The following is a 6,985-nucleotide window of genomic DNA, read 5'->3' as shown; positions in this document are numbered from 1 at the left end:
ATCTGTTGAACTACAAGTGGGTCGAGCGCTGGTCACGAGCATTATCAGCTGGCTGCACCCTACACATATACGGAGGAATTTCGCACTGAGCCTGGGTCTGCGAAGACAGCGAGGTCGTGCAAGGACTTCAGATTTCACTGGCCTTGATAAGATTGGTGCCAAGTGGGGGAAAAAAAGTATGATGTACGTGTGTTGCTACAATCCATTGGCAGTGCAGGGAGGTTAGAAAAAATGGTATGTTTATTTTTCTCTCTATGTTCAAAGTGTGAGAACATAAATTCATGTTTGCAAAATATCTGCTTGTTTCTGTTCTATTGTTCTTTTATATCTTGCCGGTGATGCTGTAAATATCATGTGCTAAGAAGTTTCGCGGTTTGTAATTGTCCTGTAATACCAAGTACAGATTAAAAAAACGGACACTTTGGTGTCATTTATGCATCTGTGAATCATTTATATATGTGAAGTACAGAGGTGATGTTTATATCAGTGCAGTAGTGCATTTACCAATTTACCACTGTAGTTAAAATAGCAAACAAGAGAAAGTCAGTAGTAAATATCTACAAAGTAGGAAGGTGTGTGTGTGCAATGTAATGAGTGATTCCTTCCTTGCATGCTGAAGGGAAGGGGTGCCAGATTAGGCACATAGATTACTGGATGTACATAAGCCAGTAATACCAGCCACAAACAATAGGTGGCGCTATGAATAAAAATATTGGGTTTTCTGAGGTGTCATAAGTCTGGGGGCTCTCTACAGGTGACTAAAAGACATTCTAATAGAAATTAAAGGTTTATAATGGGGTTGCTGTATAAAAAAAAAACATTCTCACCACTATACCATAGGAACAAGATAATTCTAAAAATACCACAAAGAAAGATACCACTAAAATTACCGCCAATACAGGTTAACAATATATGGTCTCTAAAATAGAGTGATACCAAACCCACTCTAAATGTAAGGCCAATTTACTGCCAAATTACCACCAATATTTCTACGGTAAGAAAATACTGCCAAATCCCGAATTTACCCCAATAAGACAAAATCTCTTACAAGCTCGATCCAATGTCTATTTTGATCTGACCATGTGACTGGAGACCGCGTTTCTGATCTCTTTACTGAATTTAATACTGTTAAATGATTAACTTTTGACGCCTTCAGTGTTTTTCCATTCCATCTCAAACAGAAGTTTGCTTCTTTTTCATGTTCATGTAACTACTGGATGGACAACCAGGCTCACGGTGACCTCGACTTCTTGGTGCTGGGCCAGCCAAGCCTTTCTAGAATTTCTCCTCTGCCATCAGTGATTTTCCAACTGCGCCACACTGAAAAACCCTTTTCAATCACGGGGTTTCAAGCCCTGCTAAAGTGCATTGTGGAATATCCAGGTTCTATACATTCCTTTGTATATACGTTGGTGCATCGCCGCAAACTATTCACTATGTAGCCAGCAATAAGATCACTTTGTCTACTTCAGCATTTCTGTAGCATGAGCATCTTCATCCCAAGCCCGAAATGTTGCTCATCTTTGACCCCCCCTCTTCAAATCTTATAGAATGTCTATATTCTTTTACCTCGTGCATCTTTTCTCGGTGCGTCAGTTCTACTTCACATGATGTCACCAGTCTACACTTTCCCTCATTTTCACACTTCTTCCTGGAGTTTTTTTTCCAAAAGACCATCATATCTTCGTGAATGCATATAGTAAGGCACCTTTCAGTTGAGTGTTGGAGGGGGAGGTGGGTAGAGAGGGTGTATTGATAGTCTGAACTGGAGGTTCAGTGTACTGGAGTTTGGAATGAGGTGTGGTAGCTAATTTGGATGACTTGTGTGTGGGGGATTTGAGAGTCCTGTGTGGGTTGTTGTTAAGAGAGCAGAGATGATCGAATGGTAGGTTACTCTGTTTACTGGTTGTGGGAGGGCGCTGGTAGGTGCGAGCAGAGAGTCTAAATCTCCTGGTAGCCCATAGGATGGGACTCATGAGTGTGGGGGTGGGGTTTTGGGTACTTGCAATGAGGGGAGTCTGGCACGTGGAGCCTAGGCAAGGGGTGGTGAGATTAATGGTGGCAGAGATGGTGTCCTGAACTGACTGTGAAAGTGCGTTCTGTAACTCCTATGCCTTTGGTGATGCCTTTGGTGATGGTTTCTGAAGTGCTGGTAGTTTTGGTTACTGTGCGGGGGAGGTTGCTGTTTTGGGTAGGAATGGCATGGGGCAGGGGAGCGGGTGGTGTCTAAGGCAACCATTGCAGGCCAGGCCTGTGCCTAGATAGAAATAAGAACCTTTGGAGCAGGTGTTCGTACTGGGCAGACTGCTGACCTGTGGGGAGGACATGGCCAGCTGGGGTGGCAGGGGACGGTTAGTGTAATCACTGGTGTAATAAATGACAGTTCTAACTTGCCCTTGGCTAAGTCCTCCGTTTGTGTACTGGGGAAGGCTTGTTGGACTCTGGGAGCTGAACCAGTGAGCTTTTAGTACCCCCAAGTCCCTCTGGCACACCTAAGCCAACAGCCCGATGTATAAGTGTGCCGTTTACCATATTTGGCTGAACCAAAATTATCTGAATGTGATGGTATGTTACTCAAGAACATAATGTAATTCCTCTGCATAAATAGTTAGTATTGGTATTAATGAATAGGCATATTGAAAATCTTGGAATATATATATAGCATGGCGAATGCTCCGATTTGGTTCTTATCCTAATAAGGTTTTCAAAAGTAGATATTCATACGTGATTATTTCATTATAAGTTTGTATGTTTGTTTGTTTGTTTGTTTGTTTAAATATTTATAATACGCACCAGAACCAAGTGTATCAGGGCGCAAAAGGCATAAAGAGGGTTGTTCAGCTTCGGTTACATTACTGTAAAGTATCATACATTATATACACGTTAAGGCAGGAAGCATCAAGAGACAATTATATACAGTATGTACAGACAGGACAAGTAGTGTTATCTGAGTGTGGTAAAGTGTCAGATGATGTTTTCCTTAATCCAATGGATGAGGTTGGATGAGGTTGGATCTAAAGTGAGGATAGGGAAGGTCTTCTCTTAAGGTAGGTGGGAGCGAGTTCCAGTATTGGGCAGCTTTGACCGGGAAACTGCTTCCACCAGTCTTCATGCATTTAAATCTAGGCACTAGTAGCAGATTGGCGTTGGCTGTTCTCGAGGAACGGTTGGAAGATTGTCTCGAGAATCTGGCAATCAGGTATTGTGGGGCAGCATGGTGTAGGCTTTTATGTGTCAGGGAGGCAGTTTTGAGCAGAGAGCCAGTTGTTGGATCTTCTGAAGTCAGATATGTGGGCTTTCTTGGGGATACTTAGGGCTGCTCTCAGGGCATTGTTTTGTAGAATCTGGATCTTATTGGTAATGTTTTTGTTACTCCCTATATATAAGGTATTGCAGTAATCCATTTTGGATAAGACAAGGGCTCTTGCAAGGGTAATGCAGTTATTGGAGGTGAGCAAGGGCTTGGCCGCTCTGATTAGCTTGCAGGTGTAAGCCGTAGCTGAGGCCATGGAATTGACCTGTTTTTTTAAAGTTTAGAGTAGAATCTAGATAGAATCCGAGGATTTTGACTTTTTGGCTACCGTAAGTGTTGGAAGTGTCTGTTGTCTGCACAGGAGGCTGCATACAACGTTGCTGGATTTTATTAAAACGAATCCTGCTGAACATGAGTCGGCAAGAAGAAGGAAAGGATTTTCACCGGCACCCGTGGCGAAACACTGCTTAACTCTCCTCAGTCAGCGTGTGACGTGTGCTATCCCCCGCCCCTTTCTCTCCCAGAACTCCTACTAAGACACAGGTGCACGCGCACTCGCGCGCGCACCGGAAGTGTTGGAAGTGTCTGTTGTCTGCACAGGAGGCTGCATACAACGTTGCTGGATTTTATCAAAACGAATCCTGCTGAACACGAGTCGGCAATAAGAAGGAAAGGATTTTCACCAGCACCCGTGGCGAAACACTGCTTAAGTAAATATTTCTGTTACCAAGAGTAACTTATGTACTCTTTTCGGGCGTTCTACCAGTGCTTCTAACAGTGACTTCTAACAGTGAATTTGCCTCTGCCTGTTAAGTGTCAACCCAGCCATTCCATTATAGCTCTCCTCAGTCAGCGTGTGACGTGTGCTATCCCCCGCCCCTTTCTCTCCCAGAACTCCTACTAAGACACGGGTGCACGCACACTCGCGCGCGCACCGTAAGTTTTGGAAGTGTCTGTTGTCTGTTTAGGTTTTGGTAGAATGCCTTTTGGTGGAATGCCTAAGTAAGTCTTTATTTTAATAGAACTGTACATTGTACTGCACCCTAATCTTAATAGCTTGTCGCCAGTTGCTAAAAGTTGCCAATATTGTAAAACACAGTGCGCAACTTGGCGTCATCGTGGCCCTTTTGCCTTCCCCTTTGGCTTCCCCTCCCCCCCCCCCCCCCGCTGCTGGTGGCCTACCTCACTTCGAGTTTTTTATGAAAGTGCTTTTTATCTTACTGCCGACGCTGAAGTTGACGCAGTGTTGCGGTGAGTTAAAATTGGCTGTGAACACTCTACTGATTCTTTCTTAGGCTCATTGCAGCAGTGAGTAATCTTATGAATTTGCATGCGCAATAAGTATCTTGGGGATTAAGTTATGAATCAATCTTAATTCGTGTTTATATGTCATCAGGTGTCCATTTCCTTTGGTTGCCTGTATAATATTATATGTGTTTTAGATGTGTTTTAACCAGTTTTTAACCTGTTTTTATTAATCACCGCCCTGCTTATTAAGTGTTAGATATCTATGTGCTAAGTGGCCCGAGAGTTTAATATACAAGTCGGTTATATTTATTTCTTGCTGCCTCATTTCTACTTTAATCAGTCCTTAGCAATTAGTCATTTAAGACCTGTCCCATTTACGTAGCCACCTGTTTTCCGCGCTATGGCAGACCACGCACGTGAAATCGAAATGCATAAAACGTTCAGGACTAGACGAATATGCATTCCCAAGGTTATCACGCGTGTTCCAATTCAGGATAACCATGTTACTGCTTACTTTCCCAAAAATATTTTACCCCTAACTAATGAACAACAATTTGCTTTAGCTTCACAGTTGCTATCTCCTGTGTCTTCTAAGCATTTTTTAAATATCACTGATACATTATTAACAGAGCTATCCAGTGAGCTAGGTTGTGTCAGCCCTAAACTCCTAAATGATATTTTAGGTGGTTCGGTTCAAAAGCCCCTAACCAGGTTTCTGAAATGATAGAAGTTTCCTTCCCCAATGTAGGTGAAGACCTATCCCGAAAATATGCGGATTTGCCAATTGATGTGAACAAATTATCTCCAAAATCCACCCCTGATATACAGTCAGATGTTGTTCCTGTAGCGTCTCCTGCATCTCCTATTGCATTTACTATTGATCTATCGAATTCTAAACTTGAGGAAATGGAGCTTGAGTATCTGGGTCAAGATCTTGAATCATCGATTGGTGAGCCTATAGCTACTCCCTTATACTTTACGCCTCCATCTAAACCTATAGGCTTGCCTGTTTTGAATGAGCATATCCCCCCTATCCCTTGTTTACCTACAACCAAAAATTCCCAGTTTGCTGATCCTGTATTGAATACTCAATCATTATTTAAGTTTAAGTCGACTAGCAAGTCATTTAACTATGTCGATGATCCCTCAATAAAAAGTGTAATTACCCGACGTTGTCCAATGCTTGAGGATGGTGAGCTTGACTCAAGCATGTCTTCTGATGAAAAATTTGAAGCCCTGGAAAATTTACTCACTTCCTTACTGTCAAAGTGCACTATTTTGGAATTGAAAATTGACATTCAATCCCTGCTTATACATAAGAGTCTGGGAAGACAATGCGGCCTTCTTTCTATGTGTCATGATGCCTACCTCCAAGGAGCCAGGTCCGACCCAGCAACCCCAGAGGCAGGCATCATTCCTCCCAGGGAAGTGCCAGCGGGCCCAAGCTGGGGCCCTTTGGACACAGTCCTGGCGCCTTAGGTGCCAGGCTCATGTTGGACCCCTGTCCTGGCGCCTTAGGCGCCAGGCTCATAAAGCTAGACATGTGTTCAAGTGATTTAATGTGCACTTACCTGATGCAGACCATGCTGCTACATCCAGGCCCTCTTGAGGCCTGAATGGAACTACTTTACCTGTGGGACTACTTTCCACCTGGGTGTGGTCGGGGAAGGATACATACCTGATCGGTGGAAGGATACATACCTGGAACTTCTTCCAAAGCTATTTAAACCACGCCCGATCAGCAACTCACGCTTCGGGTTGTTCTGCTCCTCGCAGCTGGACGCTCACCGTGTCAGCTCCTGCATCTGGACTTCAGCCACACCTGTCAGCATCCTAGGTCACCTGCAAAGGGAGATAAGAGAGAATTGGAGGAGAAAGAAGACCTTACCTGCTAAAGCTGTATCACGAGATGGCGCGGGCAGGAGCCCCCACCAGCAGCCACCCACGCGCTCCAACTCCTGGAGGCAGCGCAGTGACCGCAACCACGACCGCGACCCCAACGGGCCATCCCTCCCAGGCTCGGAGGTGTAACCACCAGCCCTGCCAGGGCCCCTCCATCTGCCCACACTGCCCCCACATCAAGGACAAGCACCGGTGACCCATCTCGGCACGCACCGCGCCGACATTTCTTCCTGAAACAAAATGTCGGGCGCGATGCGGCATGAAGTCGAGGCTCGGCTTCCCCCGGTCGCCTAGCAACGAGTTCATTTAAACTCGAACTTCTGCCGGCAGGCGGAATAGCCGGCGGCCAGTCGAAGGCCAGTATAAGGCCCTGTTTTGCCCCTGTAGGGGCCACTCGAGTTCCAGAAGTGGCGCGGGCAGGAGCCCCCACCAGCAGCCACCCACGCACTCCAACTCCTGGAGGCAGCGCAGCGACAGCAACCACGACCGCGACCGCAACGGGTCATCCCTCCCAGGCTCGGAGGTGTAACCACCAGCCCTGCCAGGGCCCCTCCATCTGCCCACACTGCCCCCACATCAAGG

General features: G+C 45.5%; 1 long non-coding RNA gene across 1 annotated transcript in view; it reads left to right on the top strand.

Moving 5' to 3' along the window:
* The first annotated feature begins 3,807 nt into the window (after positions 1–3,807).
* Positions 3,808–6,985, top strand: part of LOC138493260 (uncharacterized) — a 30,519-nt gene continuing 27,341 nt past the window's right edge. The window contains exon 1 of the long non-coding RNA XR_011276335.1: positions 3,808–3,963. This is a non-coding gene — a long non-coding RNA (uncharacterized lncRNA). The remainder of the gene's footprint in view (positions 3,964–6,985) is intronic.

This window comes from Ambystoma mexicanum, chromosome 10 (assembly GCF_040938575.1).
Source record: "Ambystoma mexicanum isolate Mex_15411 chromosome 10, UKY_AmexF1_1, whole genome shotgun sequence".
Taxonomy (NCBI): Eukaryota; Metazoa; Chordata; class Amphibia; order Caudata; family Ambystomatidae; genus Ambystoma; species Ambystoma mexicanum.
This window is presented reverse-complemented; position numbering and strand designations above follow the sequence as displayed.